The following is a 25,406-nucleotide window of genomic DNA, read 5'->3' as shown; positions in this document are numbered from 1 at the left end:
TTAGTTGTGGCTTCTTGGCCTTTCATTATATCACAGATTTTGTTGGGGGAAGAAAAGTGCTGTAACTCTACTGTGCATTCAATCAACTCCTGCGAGAAGGGGTCTGGCGCACTCAGCCATCCCTAGCGCTGGTCACCTAGGAGTTATTGCACTCAGAAGGTCAGCAGGATGTTACTGGCTCCTATGATGTGGTCAAAGGAGGGCTTATGTGGCCATTGGGACAGATAAGTTGCATTGAGTGTGATTGACTGTGAGAGTGCTTTTTTTCATTCCTAGCCTCTTGGCCCAAGCCATATACATGCCCAAGAGTGCTGAGGGTATCCAGAGTGAAAGGCAAGTCTTCATTAGTTGCCCATAACTTTATGTGACATTAATGGTGAGCAAAAAGGTTCGATGGTAGCTAGTGAGAATCACAAAGAAACCCTTCAGTTGGATCATCCTAGCTATTACAGCATTGCTAAAAAATTGGAATCTGATCAACAAAAAATAAATAATTAAAAGCTGGAGAGACCAATCTCTCAAAGAAAGAGAGCCAAAAATGCATATTAGGTAATACAATAATAATGTTATTTTTCACATCTCCAATTATTTCATATCTATGTATTTTTGTTGTACATTAAGAGTGTTCAATCTAGATTCTGGGCTCAAATTTTCAAGGTGAAATCCCAGAAGACCTATTGGTTTTCACAGCCACTACCAACTTGAAAATCTAACAGCACATTGGTTTGTTTTTTTGATTTATTAGGAAGCAGGCTTAACTGAACTTACTGGCTGGAACCTAAACAAGTCTTGATGGATTTCTGCTTTGCACCTGCAGAAGTAGCTTTAGAGAGCTACTGCTCTCTGTAGATACTGTACCCTAGTGGTATAACTATCTCAAGAAAATAATTCAAGAAAGACAATTGTTGATAAATGAAGAAAACTGCAGTAGCAATGTACTTTGCTGTAAACCTTTCTTGCTGAAACCAGAGACAGTGGTCTCAGCAAAGCTTATGGGACAGATCAGAAAAACATCACTCTATGCAATGATTTTCTTATGGTTCTGGGATATATTCCTAGAGACAATATATAGATAAATGCAAGTGATTTTTTTTTCTTTAAAAAATTATTAAATTTATCTCTTAGAAATTGTTATAACTTTCTATTGGTTTATTTATTACCAAAAAAAAGAGTGAACTGAGGAAGAGTGGAAAAATAATGTCAATATTTCTTTCTTGCATAAGAAAAAGGTAAAATTTAGAGCACTGTAATATTGCAAGAACTTATTTATAGCATAATAATAATAATTATGAGGTAATTTGTTAAGTTCCCAAATAGTGGCAGCTTTTTATTTAAAATTATCTAGACTTTTATAGTCTTGGCCACCTAAAAGCTGGTGATTTAAAATTCACAATCCTTTCTGATTAACTGAGATGAGTCCACTGTCAGGGACTGTATATGCCACTATATTGACGTGTTCCACCTTAGAAAAGCAAAGGTTACATTTCATTCTGTAGCAGAATATTAGGGGTGTATGTATATCAGGTTCCTTGATTTACACTGTCTCCATTTTGGGTTTGTTGAAGGGAGGGTTCATTTTTTTTTTTTTTTTCTTTTTTTTTTCCCCCTCCCACTCCATTCCCTGGAAGCTATAAATGCCCCAATTTTTCCTGGGATTTCTTTTTTTATTTTTGGTCCCAGGTACCCAGCTGTGCATGAAATAATGCTCCCCATATGTGTTCATTGTTCCCGTTGCTGGTGTCTGTGCAAGTCACCAGAGTTTTCCTAATAAGGTTGGGTTTGACCTTTCAGTTTTCAAATGAAGAATCTAACAGCATTCATTATCCTCAGAACAGATACACTTCCTTGCCACTGCCCTTATAAAACAGCTGTAAGAAACAGTAAAGCATGCGTGTTCCAAAACCGAAGTCAAACCCCAGAGCTGTTCAAGAGTGCGTAAGCACTAGGCAGCCAGGCTTTGGCTGGCCCTTCCAGAAGGGTGGTGCACCAGATGCAGAGAGATCCCGAAGAAAAGGAGCAGGCAGACTGACAGAGAAAGAGACTTCACAACAGAGGAAACTAAAGCCTGGAGAGGCTTTTCAACTGACAGGCTGGCTTAGGCAGGAAAAACCTTTCTGGTGGTTTTAGCGTCCCCATATCCAGGGTGAGGGTTTCACGATGTACGTGCTGACTGCTGGGGTGGCACCCCCAGTTCTGCTCCTTTCTTGTGACAGCGCTGGCAGTGGTGTGACAACATAGGGAGCCAGATGACAGAGCTGACTCATCTGAAAACTAACCTGCTTGCTGGTATACTTTTGACTGGCAGATTAGTACCTTCACCTGTCTCCCCTCAACCCCAGGAGCGTGCCTGCTGGAACACGCTGGAGAGACACGTCGCCAGGAGGGGAGGGGAAGATGATGTCTCTTCTGTCGGAAGCTTGTGACTAGTTGAGGTTAAGGGAATGTGAAACTACAGCTCATGCCAACAAAATATTTCCTGTGTTCATGAAAATAAATGAAACAGAGCTGCTCTTCTGTCAGTGAAACTTTCTCCTGACTGGAGTCACCTATGAGATCTTGCTTCTTAATAGTAGCTCAGGTCAGAAGAGGAGAAAGTAGTTATGAAACGATTGGTTCTTATCAAAGGAGGAAGATGAGTGAGGAATTTAGATTAATACAGTAGATACTGGTAGTTACATTTTAGTCCCCTAAAGACAAAATAGACTCATTTGCGCTAATTTATACTTGATTTTAATATTACCTCATTTTAGAAAAGAACAAATAAATGAAAGAACAATTATGAAAGCCAAGACAAGTATCTCCAAAACTGAAAATTCTATTAAAATATTACAAATATTCTCAGAAAATACCCTGACAAGTTACAGATCTTAGTGATGGACATCTAGCTATTTGAACCATCCATTAGAATCTGAGGCTGGAGATATAAAAATTTTGTTAGTCAAACAGTAAGACTACGCTTAACTTGAAGATATAAATTTCTGTTGAATTTGATAAAGCTTTCCCACAGAGAATATAAAAGCAAAGCACTTTCATTTGGTTTTGACAGCTAAATAAAATATAGCTTATCATTTCTGTATAGTTATTTTACAATAGTATAAATCCTTCTTTTTTGTTGTTGTTGTTGTTGTTGCTCAGGTAGAAGAACATCTGCCATAAGTTTTCTTGTCTGTATTATGGCACTAAAAAAGCAGGTACACATTGATCAGTATTGTAATAATGAATAAAACACAAGGAAGACAGGATTTTTAAAAATTAATGTATGCTCTCTAATGTTTCAATTATTTTAACTATGGCAGCTTGCTGATTTGTAAGCAAGGTAATTAGACATGGATAAACTTGGATCTGCAGTGTCATTCAGCAAAGTAAATAGGAATGAATAAGTCTAGTTTTGCAAACAAATTCTAAATCCAGTATGAACAGAGCTTGTGTTATAACTAAAATGTGTGATTCCTAGCAGCTATAAGTATTAATGTGTTTTCCTCTTTTTGCAGGTTTTGCCTATAATAAATCCACTGAGCAAGACATACAGACTTCTGTCCAATGCTATGAAAATTAACCAAGGCACATTAACTGCAGGAAATCTTCAAAGGTACAAAAATAAAATGCTTATTCAGTAATTAATTAAACCAAACAAGCCATCAGCATGTGCTACATAACCTAAGTATTATGTCAGGTCAATAATTAAGCTGTAGTAAATCTTCTGGGGGTTCTATCCTGCCAAACTTTAAAGGCTCAAGACTAACCCAAGGACCCTTAACATTTTAGTGAGCCAGTAAATGATTACACAGATAGCTTCTCAATCCAAAGTTTGCTACTATTAACTTTCTATTTTTTAAGACATCCAGAAATTGTATGTTTTGTGGTTGTTGAATAATATCCTGTGAACAAAACGTATGCCTTTCTTGAGCCTAGGAGAAGGAATATTTTATAGGTTTGAGTTATGTCAAGATAAAAGTACACTTTTCCTGCAAGGAAAGATATACATTAAGCAAAAAGTAATGGTTTGGAATTTTCCCTTGTTTATGTGAACATGATGATTATGAAAACTTGAAGCTAATCTCACTGTATGCAGCTGGTCATGGTAAAGAAAAGCACTATGCAAGCTGTCTTATGCGACTCTGCCAAAGCAATTCCAAAAGTTCTACACTAGTTAAGTGCTTTCAAGGCCTGGCTGACTTTTAGGTGGAATTAGGAGGTCACAGCAAGTTGTGTGGTGACCTTATGATGTGGGAATTATGGCACTAGGCTGAGTATCAAATCATATGTGTCAACTTAACAAATAAAAATATAAAGCCACATGACAGATCACAGAGCAGGAAGCTTGAAATGCTCTGAGACTCATTTTTTCCCTTACCTATATAGTATTCTGTCACCTCATTTACATAAAATATTTCTGGTTAAACAATTTGCAAATGCATTTGATTTAATAGCAGATATATATATGGCAGAGGTAAATTTGGATTTAAAATTAAGACATTACTAGCAACGAAAGACAGCTGGTATACATCAAGTTTATTTCACGTGCGAGTCTTTGTGTGGAATTTTGTTTGGAACCAGTTACTATTTGACATGTTTATTTTAATTACAGAATATTTAAATTACGAGATCTTCAGATAACCTTTTGTAACAATTAGAATGAATATAAGATTATTCAATTTGTTTTATTTTCTGTCCAGATGTGTGGCTGTATATTGGTCCCATATAAAGCACATATTGTTTGTTTGGCTACAGCATATCAGGATATCCAGACTGTCCTATACCATTGATCTAGTCATTATCTCCAGTTCCAGATTAATGTTCTCCCCCAAGTTTATCTAAATTTTTCTTAGGTTTATCTATATTTTTCCTAGGTTGCTCTTAAAGAGGTTAACTAGAGTAGGGCCAAGAAAATGCATGCTTTAGATTTACACAGAAGTGGAAGTTAGGACACAACATGATTTAGAAGAGTGAACTTGCTTTTGTTGAAGAGAATGAATTGGATTATTATTTGCAGTGCCTTCCAGTTTTATTCAATGAAATGACAAGTGATCATTTTGGTGATGTTCCCAGTCTACCAAAGGCAGGAAGCAAAAATAATCTTATGAAAAACTTTATATTGGAAGATTTCCAAGCAATTTTCGCACATCTAAAGGTTAATTAATTAATTAATTAATTTTTAGAAAAAGCTTGGACATTGTTTATCTAACCTGAAATTTTAGAGATTCACTGTTCATTGACTACATCATGTGCCATTGTAGAGACATTTCTCAAGAAAAATTCATAAACATACTTTTTCTCTATAGATTTAGAGTCATGGTATCATACAATGAAACTGTAACTGTGATGTATGCATAAATATAATTCATATTTGTCAGTATTAGGAATGCCTTCAGAATATTTATTGTGAAATAAAGTCTTATCACTTGCACAATGGATAAAATAGTTGGAAAGTTCCAAGAAAAATGAAAAGGCAGCTTTTTGACCTGAAGCTTAAAAATCATGTCTCTTATGTATATAATCAATTAACAACACTCGCAGTGCAAAGCCTTTCCTGGCACATTATCCGCTGGCATTCCAAAAGCCAACTTCAGTTAATTAAGTTGAATACAACTTAACCCTTGGGGTTAGGTGTTTTAGAAATGTAGTTTGATTAATGCACACATTCATATCCTAGTCCCAGTTCCAAACAGGCTTTTGGATCCCAGTTTATTTCTGGGAAGTGTAAGAGCTTGAAAAACCCATTTCATCTCATCTGAAATGAGCATGATCTTGAAACAAGAACCAGAGAGGCATTTCACTACAGGTTACAGGGCTTAGAAGAGAGGGGTTGATAGTCAAGAGTACTAGGCTGACCAGTGGTGTCTCCAAGCAAGAAGCCTGGGTAGATGATCAGATGGGTCTCACAGAATTACTCGGAAAAATCCCAACTGGCAGTAGATTGTTAGGAGAGGCTGGGAAGCTGAGGAAGAGACATAGAGGAAGTCTACATTTTTTCACAGTTCACTACATCACCCTCCATTTTACTGAGGGCACAGTCACCACTCCATCAGCAGAAGCTATTGCTGAGCATCTTTCGAGAAGGCATGCAGCAGAACTATGATCTTTTGGTAGGGTTCCTTTTTCTGTGCTGTGGTATTTCATTGTTACTATTTGTCTACACAGGATGCAGCTACGTTATGCTGAATCTGTAATCAGGCAGCCTTTCTCTAGCTGGGATCTTGTCAAGCGTTTTCACCTCCTTGTCTAGAGGCTTTTTCTTACTCTCCTGCTAAAAGGTCACAAGGAAATACCGATCAAAATAGGCAAGTCCCATGGGAAAAATCCTCTTAACACAGAGGTGCATCTCTGTGTTGCATACATATACACGTTCAGACACGCACCTACACAATGATTATCTGCTGAGAAGCATGTGCTGAACTATTTGTTTCTGCATCCCTCCCAAGATGATCTCTATCATCAGTGACCTTAGTTCTATCTCATTAGTATATTCCACTTTTGGAAACAAAACTGATTCATTCTCAACTCTTTTTTTCCTCTCATGCTGTCAAGTTTATCGGTTTGGAAAAGAGGATTACGTAGAAGGGGATTATTAGCTGAAAGATAAGGGGTTTTCCCCCAAATGCATTAGGGTAAATGGCTTTTAACTACAATAGATATAGCTGATAAAATGAGATATTCCAAGGAGACACAACTTTGCCCCTTAATTTCCTCTTTATTTTGTGACTTTCTTGCCCACAGCATGTTTCTGATCTGACCTGGTAAACGAGTGCCCTTTCCAATTGTTTTTCTTTTCCATCACCTTCTCACACATAAACCTTTTCTATGTTTTTCTGTACGCACTGTTGATTAAGATCCAGAGGGAATTTTTTACAACCTGTCAATACAGTAGAAAGTCTGTGATCTTGGAGTTTTCCCTTTAGAAGCTGTGAAAGTGAAGATTCTGGGATACACTTTTAGTATATCCATAACCTACCACACGTCACTTATACAAAGCAACAGGCACTTGTTTGACTTTGTGGTTGCTCATCCCTATTAAATTAGTTCACACCAGTAGAGCTCCAAAGAGGAAGTATGAGGTTTTTTCTCCTTCGTTTCCTCCTGCCACTTAGTGGAAGGAGTTCTCAGCTGCTGATTATGTTGCTTCATTGGTTTTCTTACTGGCGTGTTTCTCTGCACTGCATGCCTTAATGAGGAACAGGCGGTCGGCAGTTTGGTGGGCAGTGTGCTGAGAGTGTGCTCAGGAAAAGAGAGATGGGCAAGAGAAAAACAGATCCAAAAAACTTCCTTCCCAGGAACTGAAGGCTGGAACTTTTGTATGAGTGTACTCTTAAGATTTCAAGATCAAGCTTTCAAAATGCCAGTCTCTGGAAGTATTTATGAACCTTTTCCCACATTTAGGTGGTGGTTTGTTCCTGTAAGAGCCAAGTCACTTCCTTCCTATCCAGTATCAGTCATATTCATGCCTTAGTGGAGAACTGGTGCTATGCAAGGACATCAAAATAAGCCACACATAGTCTGATAAAAATACTTCTAATATTTCATGTAAAGAATGTTTTTAAAGTAGATTTTGTAAAAGAATTGTATGTGTCGTTATTTCCTCTACATCTTCCAAATATTTCCATTCAGATGTTTAAGAAGAATGAAGATTTTTTCAGCCACACACTTCTAGTGCCAGTTACTTGATCCAGAAGTATCTCACTGTTTTTCTTGCACAAATGCAAGATGTCTTTATTAAGAAGTAGATCTATAGCATCATGAAGATTGTGATGATATAGTCAGGGAACGGAAAACAAGAATATTAGAAAGAAAACTCTTTTCTGGCTTTATGGATTAAGACCAGAATGACAAAAGAAAACAGCTAAAGCAAAACCATACAAACAAATAGAACTGCCTAATGTGATATCAGTGGTGAGATACAGTAATATTAAAACTGTAAATGCTTTTTGAGTGAAGTATGTGGATGATATTAACATTTCTTCACAGAGGACTTTTTTGGTCATCTAGAAAAAACCCGACATATCTGCAACTGCTTAAATCTACTTGCAGTGAGAAAAGCACTTGGACATGTGTTTATGTATGTATATGTGCTATTGACATAGCAATGAAGCAGCTTACTGACTCAGGGCCAAGAAACACTAATGGGAAAACTTTCCAGCATTTGTTGTTGCCTTGCAGATTTACAGATCTAAGACAATGTTTCTTTGCTCATTGTTGCCTCAAGTTGTAATCATTTCCCCTACCACCTCCTCAAACTGTTCCCAGAAGGAAGAAGAAAAATGGCCAATTTTCTGTGTCACATGGTCTGGTAGGTTTTGGTCTTGACAAGCAACCAGATTATGTACTAGTGAAGTGCAAGCTCTCACTTAAAGAAATGTTGAGAGTGAGGATATTACTTCTGGGGAAGAATTCAACCCTGTTTTACACTTTATTCCTCATCTGGAAGAAAAATGCATGGGTTTCCAGCCAGTTTTGCTGTTCTTAATATCTGTATGTACAGATGAAAGATGAGGTGTACATGAGATATTCTCATGTAAGTCATCACCCCCTTCTCAACTCCTTTGGTGCTATACTGCAGTGAGAAAGCTGGAGCATTAGTTAGTTGATTAACCTGGTATTTAGAGGATTTTAGTCTCACCTCCTTGCTCCAGTCAAGACTTTCCTGTAGAACAGTGCTGCAGTCAGTGCCACAGGGAAAACATTGCTTCACCATCTCACAGGAGAGCTGCGGAAATAGATACATTTAAGATTACGGAGTGCTTGGATAATGCAGTAATGGGATGCTCATAAATGCCATAGAGAAATCCCAGGCTTCACGGCTCAGCAGCTGTGTATCACACAGTGGGCATGTTTATCTCTAGGAACTGATCCTGGAAGCTGCAGACCACGCTGGTTCCCACTGAAGGCGTTCTCAGACCCCTCGGTGATCGGGTCCAGAGCCTCTATGGGATTTTGAAATCCTGTGAGATGTAAATTAAGATGACTAAGGCAATAAAATATAACCACTGATTAACAAAGCAGGTCTTTATAGCCATTAATTCTACATTTATAAATAGCTGGAGACATGACTGAGTGACAATGTTCAACCATGCAACTAATTGAAAGCAAATAAAGATATGATGACACAGTAATTGTAACTGAAATGAAAACATTCTTCACCAGCATTTTTAGATTCTTATACACACATTAACTTTTTCTTTTAGGTAGGAGGCCTTCCCCGCAACTTTTCATAGTTTAAATAGTACCAAATTAAACCATCACGTACACCACGTGTTCCTGAATATTTAAAACTATGCATAACTATTGAGGTCATCCAGAATACCAGAAGACAACCAAAGAAAACAGTTTTTCTATGGAAACTTGGACTTTGAATTTAGGTTGTGATTTAGATAAATTTGTAAATATCCCAGCTAGTGGCCATGATGCCATCGAAGTGGTGAACTGTGTTTGCAGGGCCTCAAGCTTAATATTCTAGAAGGATTATATCCTGTGATGCTCAGAACAAACATAGTGGATGGCCTTTACACCTCAAGGTACTCAGCTGGATCATGATGAATTTTTAACCTTATGAAAGAAGAATTTTGAGAATTTTTTGGGGTGGTGCTGATGGTTTTTATCTTTTCCTCATGATTTCCCTTCTAGTCATTACCAAGTGCTGTTGTACCACCTTCTGAATGCATGGTCTAATTCTTGGGTGCACCACATTTTCTGCTGGGTCTCTGTTGTGAGACTTTTCTCCCAGTCTGAATATTGTATCACATGCACGGCACAGGCTGGGATAAAAATAGAGAGGTGAAGGTGAAGCATGATGCTGAAATACAACAGCAACAAAGATTTAACTATTAACTCAAAGGATATTAACTGGAATAGATGGCATAGGGATGCTTATAGGCATTTGCTAGGAAAAAAAAAGGCGATGAGAGTGAGCTGAGGGGGATCTGTCTCATTCCTGGAACATTTCAAATATAGAGCTGTTCTATTCAGTCTTTCAGACTTCTGAAGAATTTGTGATGACTTTTATTGAAGTGCAGCTTTATCGTAAGACCAATATCATGCGGTTCCCACGTCTTCTGTTATTCATCATGGTTACAGTGAATATATTAAAGTTGTAGAGTTTGTGCTGTTGAGCAAGGAATTTTACAAACATAACTTCTATCTTATAAATCACTAGTACTAAAGGTATACAGGCTACATTAGACAATTTCCTTTAGCAAAGATTTGCTGGCTACAAACTTTAGATGCCCTATATACAGTTACTCATTAGATTATCACCATTATAACACCTGAACAAGTCATTTACCTCTGGAGGACTTGCTCCACTGTATCTCACAGGAATGTAATTAGCTATTGAGTTAATATACAAGGCAACATAAAATCTTGTTTAAATTTTTAACCTTATTGGCCAGAAAAAGGGGGCGGGGGGGAGAGGCTAAAATTGTTGTCAGGTTTTTTTGGGGGTTTTTTTTGCTGTTGAAGTAGTTCTGAAGCTTGTTATTCACTAAGCAAAGATTGCTGAATAGGAAGATGTCACTTTGCAAGCTGACTTTTCAGTGCAGGACATTTCTATGTGCATTCTTGATGAGTATATTGAATAGCAATAAAATACTTCCATAGATCAGAGTTTTAAAATACAAACTTGAAATGTGTGTGTCTTCTATCTAAATAACAATATAAGAGATTTCTGTCTCTTATGTTTCATTGTCTTTTTTTTTTTCAGACTTATGTCTTTTCTATAAGGTATAATAACGAAGAAATAGATTTTCGTAGCACTGCTACTTCGCTATATGAAGAAAATAAGAGGGATCATTTCACCCATCAGCCATTTCAAGGATATGGAATTTTATTGGTTCTAGCCAACTAAACAAGAGTTTAGTGAGGAGTAGAATATTATGTTCTGCTAAAACCGCAGAGAAAAAGTAAGCAGGATAGAATGCAGCTACTTAATTAAAATATGTTGTGTATGTCTTAGAGATGTTTATTTTAAATAATGGGTATTTTCTTTAGCTGTGTGAGCTCAAATGCTGTTTCTATAAAGGGAGATGTTTCACCTGCTTCAAGCTATAAAAGAAGATTTGTGATTCTCCTAAGTACACATGCCCTAGATTAATGTTAGTGTCAAACCGATTCTGCGTTAAGCTCATTTAATGTACCTCTGGGCTATAAGATGTTACTTTGCCAGCAGCAAAGGTCACATGTTTTCAGGTATTGACAGTGCAAGTAATGACAAGTTGTTTCTGTGTTTGAGTGGATCAGGGTCCTTTTAGCATTCATTCAATGAATTTGGCAAACTGTAGCCTCTGCCCAAGAGAGCTCTGTGCCTTTGAGCATACAGCGGAGGGAATTATTAAACCTCCAGCTCTGAAATCTATAGCTTCATTTAGTTCAGACCTCCCGAAGGAATTTTTATGCCTTTAGCTAAATAGCAAACAATTTTAAAGCTGACTTTACCTAGGTAGCATAATTCTTCTAGATCATATAAAGAAACTGAAAGTATAATTTAGATATTTATTGGTTTCTAAAGAACAGTTTTGTTTAAATATATTTATGTACAGTAGGTCAAACTAGCCTTACAACTACATTTAGAAAAAACAACAGCCTCTGGGAAACTTTGCAAGCATCAGTCCTAAGGAAAGAAGCCTGATCAAACAGCTGAAACTCGGGAGCAGAGCTGAAGTGCTGCTTTCCTGGCTCCTTCCTGGGTTGTTGAGTGATGAAGCGAGTCGTGTAACAATACCAAGATTTACACAATGTTGTGAGTCATCTTTAACAGGTAATCAGAAAGTGCATTTAGCCACTCACATGGGAGCCTGACAGTTCCCAAACAGTCACAGATTACACACGGTTTCTCCTGTACACTTTTAGTGGGGAAGTTTTATTCGGAGAAAGGGTTTGTTCTCTAAGGCAAAAGGCAACAAGGGGAGTTGAGGTTATGATGCTCTGGGTATAGAATCGGCTAAGTATTATCAGATGCCTACTATCTGTGTGGCAGATTTTTTTTTTCTGTAGTCTGGGATCTGAGCAAGGGGAAATGGAAACAGCTTACAGGGCATGTCAAAGAAGGGATGGATACCCTAGATATCTGTCTCTTGCACAAACACAGAAACCTAGGTCAGGGCTACAGTCAGACTTCTCTGGGAAGCAGATACTTGGAGCCTGAAGTCATGTCCTCAGTCTCAGTGCTTCCCCCTAGACTGTTTATACGTTATCCCAAAATTGTCACTTGATAAAGAGCAGAAAGGTCTCAAGAATGCCAGCACTCCATCTTCACATCAAGTGATCTAACCTGCAGAACCGAGCCCCCCTCCTTCTCCCCAGATTATGAATCTTGCCTGGAGCAGCTTTCCCAGGAAAGGTAGACTGAACCTTTTGCCACCATTGCCTGGTGACTGAGGAACTCTCCTGGGACTGGAGCTGGAGCTCTAGACATCATCAGGAGGAGGAGGGCTTGAATGTCAGACTTCCAGTTTCCTGGTGGATCCCCAGCATCCCATGAATTTCCCATGGCCAATGTGTGCCTCACAAATTGGGCTCCTCTGGAGACTTATGCCTGTTTCGCATCTCCCAAACAGCTTTAGCTAAAAGGCAGGATCTTAGGCAATTAGTGCAACAAAGACAGGGTGACAACTGAGCAGACCCAGAAGCCTAGCATTAGGTCTCCAAGGAACTTTAGGTATCTTAAGCTGTGCAGCACGATAGGTATGGATTATTTTAATTGCTCTTCTGAAGTTAAGCTCCTAAGTTTCTCTGAAAGGGCGCTGATGTGATTTGTTGCATGCTTGCTGAAAAGCACATTGGTTCATGTTATAGTGACCCAAGTATTATTAGAGATTGTTCATTTGTTCGCATACATGTCACACAGTTCCCAGAGGTGTCCATGCAGGGGTTTAACTGAACCTGATTAGCTTAATCAGCTCAGACTTGTGCATGGACATGCCTTTCTCACATCTATGCCATTTGTTTCACTGCCTCCCTTCTTTTCCTCGTCACGTTTTTCCTTATCAAAGTTTTCCTAACTTTAAACACTTCCCTGAACCTTTTCTTTTTTATTCTCTTTCCAGTTGCCTTTTTATCTTTGTAGAAAACTGCGGAAGATGTAAAAATGGCAGATCGAAGATGAGACTAAATATGATCTGAAAATGCAATACAGTTTGCCCCCAAGCTCTTCACAGCAAAGTTTGGGATCTGGACAGCTTCCTTAGCTTGCTTAGCACAGCTGAGCAGAGGAAGGATAACAGGACAATCTCAACTATGATGGTCTATTAGGCTTCAGGAGTAAAAAAGTTAAAAAAGCATTAGAGGGCAAAATTGTGCCAGGCTTTCCCTCACACTAGCACTGGGTACTCAGGCACAGCTTCCCTAAAGCCTAAGGCAAAGCAGTAAGCAAATATTTTTAGTGTTGCAAGCGGAAGTCTTACATCAGTGTTACTCTTCCAAAGGCAACAGTAGTACATTGGCTTATATTGTTAAAATTAAGGATTACAATTCATGCTTCTGAACACAAGTCTATTTTTTCTTCCCAACTGCAGATTATAGGACAGTAATATGCTTTCTCTACCCTTATGATAATAAGGATACTGAGTTTTAAATGTGTGCATGAGAAAGGAAAATAATGCATATATATGTGTGTGTGCATATGCCTGTAGGTAGATATCAAGACATAGATATACTATCTAGCCTTGTTTTGTTGCGGTGATCATTGAATCCCCAGACACAAGCTGCGAAATCATGAAAATTTAAGAGGCCCTCCCCAGTGTGATTCTTTCATCCTCGTCCTCTATACCTTTTGTAGTTGTACAATAGTTGTACCTTTAAGTACCACTCGAAGGAGCATCTCCAGGGAGATTTTAGTCCATGTATGAATTAGTCTGACAAGCAGACTGGAGTAGTAACTATTGTGCAGTGTGTGTGAATATACTAAACTGTCACATTGGCTCACAACCTCTATGTTCCAATGGAGTCCTTTGCTTTTGGACAATTTCGACAAAAACAAAAGGAAGAGATTTATTATTACATGTATTTGAAGAAAAAAATTCTACAGAAGGTTGACTAAAACTCTTTCAAATTTGTGCTTTTCAATATATTTTCAGTAAAAGGGGTTAGGCAATAGCTCAGAAATGACACCAATTACCTGATCTAGTGGGTGGGATTCAGGGACCTAGATGTAGGTGTTAGTGTGTGAATATCTGGTCTCCCATTACAGGCAATAGCATTTGAGTCGATACAGCCAGTGGGGCTTGGAGAGCTGCACCTGGACAGCCAAAGAGTTTCCAAGTTCCCCTAACTGTACAGACTGTACTCCCCTCTGACTGTCGTGGGGGCTTAGACACCTACCTTGTGGAATGACATTGACATTTTGAGAATTAAATCTAGGTGTCTACAATGTGGAGGTGAATCCCACCCAGTGTAATTATTTAAGTAGATGCAGTTGTATGTGTGAAGTAAATACGGTGATTGGATTAAAATGGTTGTGATTTTAACTTGAATAAATTCCAACCTATTCTGTTATGTGGCCCTCAGGGGTAATTAAAATCCAGTGTCCGGCTAACTTACTTTCAGGTGCATCTACCTAACACAAAAGGGACATATATGCCTGTATTCATGAGGCAAATAATTCTAGAGTTCTTTCTCATGATTAAGATATTCAGGGTGCTCAGTAAGCATTTAGTAATGCTAACTCCCGTTAAGCATTACATAAGCCAATTACACTTATTCATTTCCAATGAAAATATTAAAACCAGAAGTTAGAGAGCTAGTCCTGTAGAGTCTGAATGATTCTAAATAATGATTAGCACTGTAAAGTAAGAGCACTCATCACCTCCCAAAGTTGTTTAGCACTAAGCAGGGTGGAGTTCTCAGGGGCATGTTCATACCTCGAGAGACGCTCAGCCTAAAACTTAAGAAGCACTGACAAGTCATCAAAATAGACCTGAAGTGATTTATAGATTTTTGTGCTTGCTCCTGTGCATGAAGGTGAATCTGACTATAAGTAATAAAATTCCTTCCTTTAAATAATAAGATTCAGTCTTGTTTTTCTGTGCAAAACAAGTTGCTGACAGCCCAGAAATAAAGAAGGGTTTGAATTTCTTTTAGACTCAGAGCTCTTAAATTCTTCTGTCTCAGCACTGCCTCACTAGATATGTTGGTTGTGCACCCATTCAGAAGCAGGATACAGTCAGCACTTGATTATCCATGTGTTGCAGATTATTCATGCCACAGATATTAGCTGAAGCTCAGAGCCACATGAATGTGGCTACATTGCTTCCAGGAGCATCTCAACTCCATAATCAGTACAGCTGCTTTTGCATTACACAGAGCTGGAGTTAATAAGACCGTATGAATCTTATCTGGCTCCATGGTAAGCCAGTTCCCTGGGAAACACAGAGGCTCTTGATGGCGTCAACCTGTATCCAGCTGGGCTTTATTAATGTGGATTCAATGCTGCTCTGCCAAGCCCATAGTGGAGCTGGCATTGGTGGCAACCCTGAGGCTGGCAGGTGACAAAGGGTGGAGGGAGTGAAGCAGTTGTGACTGCACCATGGTCCATTTTTCTAGAAAAGGAGTTTGCGGTTTATTAGTGGAGGCACAGTGCCACAAGATTTCAGACCGTTTGTTCAGGTTTTTTTCATTTTAACTAATGTGTTTTTCTGAAGTACCGGGAGAAGTTGCACAGACCTGTGTTCAGTCAGAGCAGTCCATGTGTTCCAAAACCCACTCTGGATATCTATAGATTGAGGGGGGTTTAGTGCTTACTTAGGTTTAGTAGGATAGATATTTTAAGTTGTCAATAAGAGATTGATTTTAAGGGTGTGTATTCATCTCTAAACTGTACTTCACATCAGGAGACTCTAATGCATCAATCCTAGACTCACACTGGCACTATGACCTGGGCAGCTCTTGAAAGCCTGTGGCATGCAATAGCATTCTAGCACTGACTCTTTCAGTTTCTCCAAACTTTTAACATTCATTGCATGTACTTTTTCCTATGACAGTGAGACACATATGTTTTAGAGTAATCTCGAAAGTCTAGTTTCATATTTATTAAAATCTTAGTGGTTTACGATGGCTGTGAAAGTTGCTGCAGTTGAAGCATGCTGCTTCCATACCTGATGGAGGCACTTCCAAATGAAGTTGTTCTTAGCTGCCCATGGTTTTGCCTTGTCAAAAGCAGAGAATTCTGCACAATAAACTTTTGGGATATTCCCCCAGCTTCTTCATGATTGTATATTCATTTCATTATTTTTACTTTTCTTTTCAAAAGTCCTATTTCAAGTAGTGGAGGTTCTGAAACTATAGTGTTAGCTTGTGTGTAAATGAAATCCAGAAACCTCAAACACGCTGTTAGACAATGGAAAACTAAGATCCACAGACAAGACTGAAACATAATAGAGAAAATGTAACAAGAAAAACATCTTAATTGTGCTGAACCAAAGGTTTCTATAGGCTGCAAATATTTTTAATTTCTATAGCAACTTATTATCAAGAACTTTCTAAAAAATATGAATCAATTAAGCCTCACAATTTAAAAGTTAAATAAGAGTTATATTGGGATGGTTCTGTTTATCATTACAATACAGTCTGATGCATTTGTGGTTGATGTTTGACAGCATATACCCCTGTTGACCCAGATGGTAGCAATCACATACAGCAAGTTTTTCTAGATTGGAACTGTAGACAAGATTCTGACCAAAACTTCCTACACATTGAATGTAAACAGTGGCAAAATTAAGACACTGCCTAAACTGAGAGATACGAGTGTTAGTATTGTCTGTTAAATGCATTGGGAACTCCCATACATACGGGTAGTAGTTCCAACTATGTCTTGGTGTTTGCCTGGGCAAGTCCCTTAATCTTTTCTTATCAAAACGAGGACCAAAGACATGCCACGTGGAACAGATCCTGAAAGCTCTGTGGAGTCAATAAAATCCGTTGCCTGTGACCCCAGAGAAAACTTCCTTAAGGACATTTGGTAAAACTTCAGTGTGCTTGTATTTCTTTGAGCCTTTCTGCTAGAAGTGTTGAATTATGCAAGCTATGTCAATAATTGCCTGAGTTTGACTACATGAGCTAAGTAATTTAAGAAATCACTTATGAAAGTAGTGAATTTGATGAGAATATATGTTAAGCTAATTAATCATCAGTTAGTCACGGCCTTGTATCTAGACAAGCAGCAGTCTTGCAATATGCAGTGCCTGGGGGCAATAAGTAAGAATACTGTATCTCACATGAAGCTTTGGGGGCATTTCTTTTTTATCTCACTGTGATTGTGCTAGCCTATAGACGTATCATAAATTCATTAAAATGCAAACCCCAATATATTTTGTACAATGTCTGCCCTTCCAGTGGTGTAATCCAGATACTGTGTTCTTCAGCTGAATTTCCTAGCCTGTTGGAAAGAGAAAGCCCAGACCACAGAAGTCCCTGTGCCACAAACACACTGCCTATTCTGTTTCATAAACTTGCACCTTTCCCTAAAGCTTCAGAAACTTTAACTGTATCCAGCACGTAAACTAATCTATCTTCCAGATGTCCCCATTGCAGAACTGTAATTAAGGACAAGAAGTGATCTGGTGGGTACAATGCTCAGAACCATTTCTTTGTAGATGAAAATCAGCGCTTTTCCAGAAACAGCTAATCAGAGCAGTTTTTGTTAGTGCATCATTTCTGTCCTGTAAGGCTCCTAGAGTTGAATGTTCTGCAGGAGTTTGACAACCTCAGTGCTGTCGTACTGTAGCTGAGTGTTAATGGGACAAAGGTTTTGATAGCAATAGTGGGGTTTTATCCAAGAGGAATGGTGTCACTGTTTTTATAACAGAAATCTTAAAAAAAGCCTTTGTGGTCTCTGCTGTTATTTTCACCTAGGAGCTAATTTATGGGCAGTTCAGCGTACTTGGCTTTTCACATGGCAAACCTGTGACATGTCCTTTGTCTGCTACCAATGCTTCCCAACCCAGGGAGCTCCTTTCAGCTCACCTGAGTGGACTTTCAGTGCACCTGAGTGAAACTCTTTCAGCTGCTTCTGTGGCTGCTTTCTGCTGTGCTTGTCAAACCTAACTGAACTGTAACAAAATTAACAGGGCTAAAAACAGAGCAGTAACTAGGAATTAAGAAGCTGATAATATCAGTGTGGCCAAATGTACTAATCATAAAACAAAACAGTAAAATTTCACTGCTCATATGGCAGCTTGTTTGCTATATTACACCAGTTCCTGTATTTTACATGCTCAGTTGAAGATCGAAGAGCTGTCTCTTTTTCAGGGGAAGATTCAGTTCATTCATACCATAGCTATAGGCAAAATTCTTCAGCGCACTCTATTTTGCTGTGAGAATATTCATGTTCTGAAGTCAAGCTCAAATGTTCAGTCACTTCAGCTATTTGAACAAACCGATTGTTTAACATTTCAAGTCACTATTTAACAAAGTCCATTTCACGCAAAAATGGTCCCAGTTAATTCTTGAGTTTACTTTGCTAGGCCAACCACACTGAATTCTTGAACACCCAAGGAATAGGTGCAGTAATATGAAAGTACAGTAAAAACCCATTACTATTTCGTTGCTCATGGCTTGGACAGGCGTACTCCTTGCTGGGTAAAAAACTGGCTGGATGGCCAGGCCCAAAGAGTTGTGGTGAATGGAGTTAACTCCAGTTGGCGGCCGGTCACAAGCGGTGTTCCCCAGGGCTCAGTACTGGGGCCAGCTGTCTTTATCAACAATCTGGACGAGGGGATCAAGTGCCCCTCTCAGTAAGTTTGCAGACAACACCAAGTTGTGCAGGAGTGTTGATCTGCTTGATGGTAGGAAGGCTCTACAGAAGGATCTGGACAGACTGGATCGATGGATTGAGGCCAGCTCTATGAGGTTCAACAAGGCTGAGTGCCGAGTCCTGCACTTGGGTCACAACAACCCCAGGCAACAATACAGGCTTGGGGCAGAGTGGCTGGAAAGCTGGCTGGTGGAAAAGGATCTGGGGGTGTTGGTTGACAGGTTGAATATGAGCCAGCAGTGTGCCCAGGTGGCCAAGAAGGCCTACAGCATCCTGGCTTGTATCAGAAACAGTGTGGCCAGCAGGACTAGGGAAGTGATTTTGTCCCTGGACTCGGCACTGGTGAGGCCACACCTCGAGTGCTGTGTTCAGTTTTGGGCCCCTCACTACAGCAAAGACATTGAGGTGCTGGAGCGTGTACAGAGAAGGGCAACGAAGCTGGTGAAGGGTCTAGAGCACAAGTCTTACGAGGAGCAGCTGAGGGAACTGGGGTTATTTAGCCTGGAGAAAAGGAGGCTGAGAGGAGACCATATCACTTTCTACAACTCCCTGAAAGGAAGTTGTAGCCAGGTGGGTGTTGGTCTCTTCTCCCAAGTAGCAAGTGATGGGACAAGAGGGAATGGCTTCAAGTTGCACCAGGGGAGGTTTAGATTGGATATTAGGAAAAATTTCTTCACCAAAAGCACTGGAACAGGCTGCCCAGGTAAGTGGTTGAGTCACCATCCCTGGAGGTATTTAAAGGATGTGTAGATGTGGTGCTTAGGGACATGGTTTAGTGGTGGACTTGGCAGTGCTAGGTTAATGGTTGGACTCTATGATCTTAAAGGTCTTTTCCAACCAAAACAATTCTATGATTCTATGATTTACCTTGAACAAATTAACTGGAGGCCCTGCATTAGCAGGGTGTCCAAGGAACTTAAGGCAATTATGTGATGCAAAGCTGTAGTAGCAATACCAGTGTTCCTAACCTTGCCAGTACACTTGCTAGTAAGAAGACAGCAGGTCTTTCTGTTGTCTGGGAGAAGAAACAACTCTTCTGCCTGTGTCTCTCTTCTCCCCTTCTACCCTATCAAAATGAGTACAAGAACAGGATCCTCACCAAAACCATTACATGATGTAGCGCATGGTGAGGGAAGTCTCTCATGCAGGAGGGGTGTACCAGCTCATGTTTTGGTAAGGAGGGCTGCAGTGCTGGGAAGGGATGAAATTTCAGCTTCGTATGGCTCTGTGGCTTCTAAGTTGGGTCCCCACCCTTACAAACTTGAGATTACTTTATTGTAAAGAAGAGAAACATAGAATTACAAACTTGTAATTCTATTAAAATTAAAACCATGCTTCAGAAACATATAGCTGGCTTGGCTCAGTACACAGGACTGTTCCCTCCTAGTCTCTATCTTTAAAGGAGGCACTGGGGAGCATGGATTAAATGATTAAATCAAATCAACTAACTAATTACATTAAAGCAGTAAGTTGGATTAAATTTTTTGGTTTTGCTTTACAATATTGTGAAGGCAAACTCCTTGCACAGCTTCACACATAAACTAGGAAAGACTCTTATTTAATGGGACTTGGCCACAGGAGTTGTGCAACGGATCAGAGCCAGAAATAGCAATCAGAAAGAAATGATACTTCAGACAAAATGGAGCAGTATTCCCTGACAGTTCTGCCAAATTTGTTAATTTATTTTAATGATTTTTTAAAGCACTGAATGATACTTTGTTTTAGTGGAGGTAACCTGCCCAAGCTAACAGGCTACATGACACTGAAGTCATGTTTTGATTAGCATCAAGATTTCTACATGCCTAAATCAATTCATTGTGCAAAGGTACATGAGCCAAAAAAAGTAATACTCAGAATTAATGATGTTTGGTCATCTATTCTCCAGTGAGACTGGAGTGTGGTGCCCTTCCTATTGCATGTCATCAGAGCTGTCGTCTTCAGCCCTGAAGAAAACACATTTTTTAGTATTGGCAACTCTCTCTGCTTTATCAGACATCTCATTTTTGGCATCACATGATTCTAGGAAAACTTATCTCTTATTTGGAAGAAAAAAGAAATGTTCTTTAGTACTTAGTATTGCCAAAAAACCTTTCAAAATGTACAACCATAAAGGCTATGAAGCCAAAAGATAAGTAACACGAACACAGCATTTATTATTTTTTAAAATATCGTTATTTTGAAACCAGTTTCCTGATTTATCTTGGGGATTTGACTCATATCTTTTTTATTTAATGCTTGCTATTGGCAGAACTAGAGTCCCTTCATTTTTTTCAGTGGTTCTCCTGATTTCTGCTGTTCAGTAACTTGAACATCTCTGTCATTTTCATCTGCATGGATCACCCTCATTCTTTAATGCTACTGTTACTATTGAAGTGAGTGAGTGTGTTGCAAAAAACTTCAGAATGGAGCTTAACAAAAACATCTTTTAGGAAATTTAAGCACAGTCCTTCAGACTGTTTCAGACTGGATCTATTGTGTAGCATGGATAAATCACTGTTATTCTTTTATTCCTTCTGTATAAATATAACAGCAGTATAAAAATCTTTTTGATGTCTAAGATAGTGTATGGCATCACAGGAAAACTAAGGAGGTCTTCTAAGCTGATTAAATAAAACCAACAAGAGTCACAGGAGGGAAGGGAGGAGGGAAAACACTTGCTTGCCTGATCCGAGATGTTTGCAAGAGCTGCAGCAATTCTCCATCAGTTAAGGATTGAACTTTCCCTGGTGGACTGATGACCTTTGATGTGATAATTGCTGGTTTTCCTGAAACTCCGAAAGAGAACATGTATAGTAGGGTTAGAAGAAAAAGGGATAAATATTAATGAAGCAGTGGATTTTCATTCAAGAACAGCAGGAGCCAAGCAGTTAAACGCTCCTTTTCATCCCACGAAGCAGGATAGAAACTAAGATCCCTATAATATTTGCCACATAACTTACATACCTCAATCTCTGAGCAGTTTTAGAGTGTTGTGTATCTCTATGGATAAGAGCTTATTCTGTTGTTGAAAAGAGTATTCATCCTGCTAGCTTTTCCTTCTTTTGAAACTGTCATATAAAATTTCATTGAAAATGTTATTTTAAGTATTAAGTTTTTACTTCCAATGTAATATATACATAGTGTAAGGATATTAATTTTCCATTATGGTGACCTTAGAAGTTTTATTCTTCAGGTCAGGCTGGGTAAGGTACCACAGGACAGGAAAAAGGTGAAAGTATTATCCATCTTTTGTTGTGATCCATGTGAAAGTTACTACCCTTCATATGAATTCAGGTGGATCCTAAGTTACTACTTTTCAGGATCCTCTTGCACACAGTTCACCACCCTCTGTTTGATCATAGAAAATGACCAGTAAATGTGTTATAGTTGGCATGCAGTTTGCTTGCTCTTTCACAAGCTGGGTGAAAATAAAAATGTTTGCAGAGCAAAACAGGGACAACACAGCCCATGGCTTACTGCAAACACTTTTTCTTCTTTTTCTTTTTTTTTTTATTTTTTTATTTTTAACAGAGATGCATGTGTCTTATTTACCTGGTAAAGTTGTTTTCTTCTGGAGTTACTTGTTGCTTTGCTTTAGTTAGTAGGTGAAAAGATACCTACAGTTTGCCAAAAGGCTTACCATCTCCAGTCAGATGTTAATTTGCATGTCTGTCATGGCTTGGAAAAGATTAAGTATTAGCCTTTCTTCTAGCATGTCAGCCGCATTGTGCTGTTATCTTGAAGTATTTTAAAGCCAAATAAAATTGAGATTTTTCAGACTGATTAGCTGGTGTGACTGCAAAGGCACTTTTGTATTCAAGAAATGTCTTTGTTATAGCAGCCATCATATCTGACCTGCTCCCTAGGTCAATAAAGATGAAGGGCTCTTGGTCTGTTGCAGAAGGATCTCATTGTGGCCCACAACTGGGCCTGCTTTCATATGCATACACTTACTGCCAACCTAGCAACATACGTGTTCTCTTCAAATGATTAATATAGCATCAAATGAGACATACTGTTTCTCTGGAAAACATCCTTGTAAAGCTGACTGAAATGGGAGGTTAAATATCAAAGGGCTAACACAAAGAAAGGGAATGATCAAACAACTAGAGTATTTTGTGATTTACATGGGTTATTTTGCTGATGATTAAGTAAAGAAAAACCTGCTGAGATGAAGAGTAAGCAATTACACATTGAGGAAACTCTCATACTTATTGCCTTATTAGTAGTATTCATAGACTCAGAGACCCTCCACAGGGTGATCACTTGCTAATTCCTTATAGCCAACAGCTTTGATGTGCTTACATTATGTGATTTTCTTGAAGGAAGGGAAAAGGCAGAAAATATTCACTGAATGCATAACCACTGAGCATCACAGAAAAACCATGGAATTCAGGAAACAGTTGTAAATAAGGAAGGCTGCATGCTTATTCAACTGTCAACGTCCTTTCCTAGAATGCCGGTTAATAAGAACAATATGTTAATCATAACCACTGGTTATTGCAAGATACAGAATAATTCCCAAAAGTGATAGGGAGATACTTCATTGTCAGCACAGCTGACAGTAGCAGTAATAGTTGGCTGTGGAAGTAGAGAAAATTTTGATTACTAGAACTTTTACTGAAGTTTCAGTGTGCTACATATATAAGAAAAGACTTTGGAAAATTACACTTAAAAAACATTTTCACTAGAATAGTAAATTCCTGGTTCCTCCCATCTGTAATAAGGCTACCTTTCTGGTAAGGACCCTTTCCTCTATGCTGACAGTCATTTTAAGCTCCTTTTCTGCTGCTAGGGCAGGGGAAAGGTGCTCGAGGAAAAATTAGGTTCAGATGTCAGTTGATATTGTTAGATAGATTCAAAAACAATTCCAGTAATGGTGGATAGAAGAGAACATCTTACCTGTGTCTGTGCCAGTAATGAACCAAAACCGATGGTGTCTACTGTTCAAATGCCAGCAAGTGCTGTTCCTTGAGGCACATGCATGTTGTGAGGACTTTTTTTCTGTGAGAGCACATAGTCTAGGGACCTGTGAACAAAGCAGCAGGATAATAACAATAGTCTGACCATGGGATCAGCAAGTTCATCTACCGCCACAACTGTCCTAACTTACAGTTGTTCAAGACGTGCTGCGCTTGCTGCAATGGATGACATGCCCAGTTAACAGATGAGGTATGTGCTATGGTAGTCCACAACACAGCAGCAGGTAATATGTCATATTTTAGTCTCCACTGCTATTGTCATTACTAAAGTCTGAATGTCCTGCAGATTATGCAATTTAAATGTCCTCTCTCTTCAAAGAGAGAAAATGCATGGTGTTGTAGAGCATTTAAATGTAGAATGTCTGATGGTTGCATATTTATGTATGGCAAAGAACCATAACACAGATGAATAGTTTATCATGAACCAACCTGAAAAAAATTGTGCTAGTAAATAAGTAAATATCAGTAAATCTTTGCCAGTCCCTTACTTAGCTCCTAAGGTAACACACACCATACATTACTGAAGAAATGCAGTCTGCCTTATATTCCTACAGTATAAAGCAGTAAGTTAAACCATGGTTTTACTTTGAACATTGACCCAAATATGGTACTGTTGGCTTGTCATTTCCCTTAATAATATCTGAATAGTGTGTGATCAGTTTACAAGTAAAGAGATGAATTAGCGTATGACAGTCATAGCTCAAATGCAAGGCTGATGAATGGAAACAAGTCAGGAATGCATCTTTCAGGAGGCTTACCTGCATGATCATTAAGGATCCAAGCGCATAGTCCAGTCTAGCTTAACATATAATCATCCATAATAAATTGCAGAATGGCGTTAGTTTTGGAAAGTTCTTCAGTAGTAATATCATCAGGTTTTAAGGGAGGCCTTGTACAACTGTTGTCATTTAATATCGTAGGGACCTATGATCTGCACTATGTCTTTCATTAAAGGTAGAGCTGGCCAGAGGATGACAGTTCAGCTTTCATGGATTCAGATTTTCTCATTTCACACTGCAATGGAAACAAAACCTTTCCAGTGGTTTTTTGTTTTTCTTTCCACAACATGAAATTGTACTGAAATTTATTTTCAGATTGAAAAGTTGAGATTTTCCATCTGAGCCTCAAGTCTGGGAGTAAGCAGAAAGCTTAGCCTGGACTCAGAGTAGTGGAGCTGATCCTCCTCTGTTTTAGTTTCAATGTTATTTTGTTGATACCAGTGATATTCTACTAGCTAATGGTTTGCACAGTGAATTAAGGAACTTGGATGAAAGATGTTATGTAAGAAAACATGCAAAAATGTACTGAAAGTGTTATATCCAACATATAGTTTGCAAACAGAGAATGACACATTAAAAATTTGTCCAAAAGTCCTATTCAACAGGATATTTCCATAACATATGGCATAAGGAGTAGGTTTTTTCAGCAATAAGCCTTAGGCAGGTATTAGATGCTAACTTGTGGCATTCATCACACTGTCTAGGAGATAGATGCATATGATTCACACCAGTCAATCAGCAGCTTTGGTTTTAAGCAATTTCACGCTAAAAAGAAAATGTATTAGCAAAAGCTCTTTGCTATTTGGTTATGGTTATTTGCTTCCTAAAATTGCCTTCCCACTGTGTCCTCACCTGTAAGCTAAAACCTGTATCATTTGACTGTTAACAGTTGATATATATTTTGTATAGGCTGCTGAACTAAATGTTAAA

General features: G+C 38.7%; 1 protein-coding gene across 3 annotated transcripts in view; it reads left to right on the top strand.

Annotated features, from left to right (window-relative positions):
- The first annotated feature begins 1,153 nt into the window (after positions 1–1,153).
- Positions 1,154–25,406, top strand: part of SULF1 (sulfatase 1) — a 105,918-nt gene continuing 81,665 nt past the window's right edge. For all 3 annotated transcript variants that reach the window (XM_075743920.1, XM_075743922.1, XM_075743921.1), the window contains exons 1-2: positions 1,154–1,229; positions 3,492–3,589. The gene's annotated coding sequence lies outside the window, so the exon portion shown is untranslated. The remainder of the gene's footprint in view (positions 1,230–3,491; positions 3,590–25,406) is intronic.

The sequence above is a fragment of the Balearica regulorum genome, chromosome 2 (genome assembly GCF_011004875.1).
Source record: "Balearica regulorum gibbericeps isolate bBalReg1 chromosome 2, bBalReg1.pri, whole genome shotgun sequence".
In the NCBI taxonomy this organism is placed as follows: Eukaryota; Metazoa; Chordata; class Aves; order Gruiformes; family Gruidae; genus Balearica; species Balearica regulorum.
Note: the sequence above shows the minus strand (reverse complement) of the source record. Positions and strands in the feature narration are given on the sequence as shown.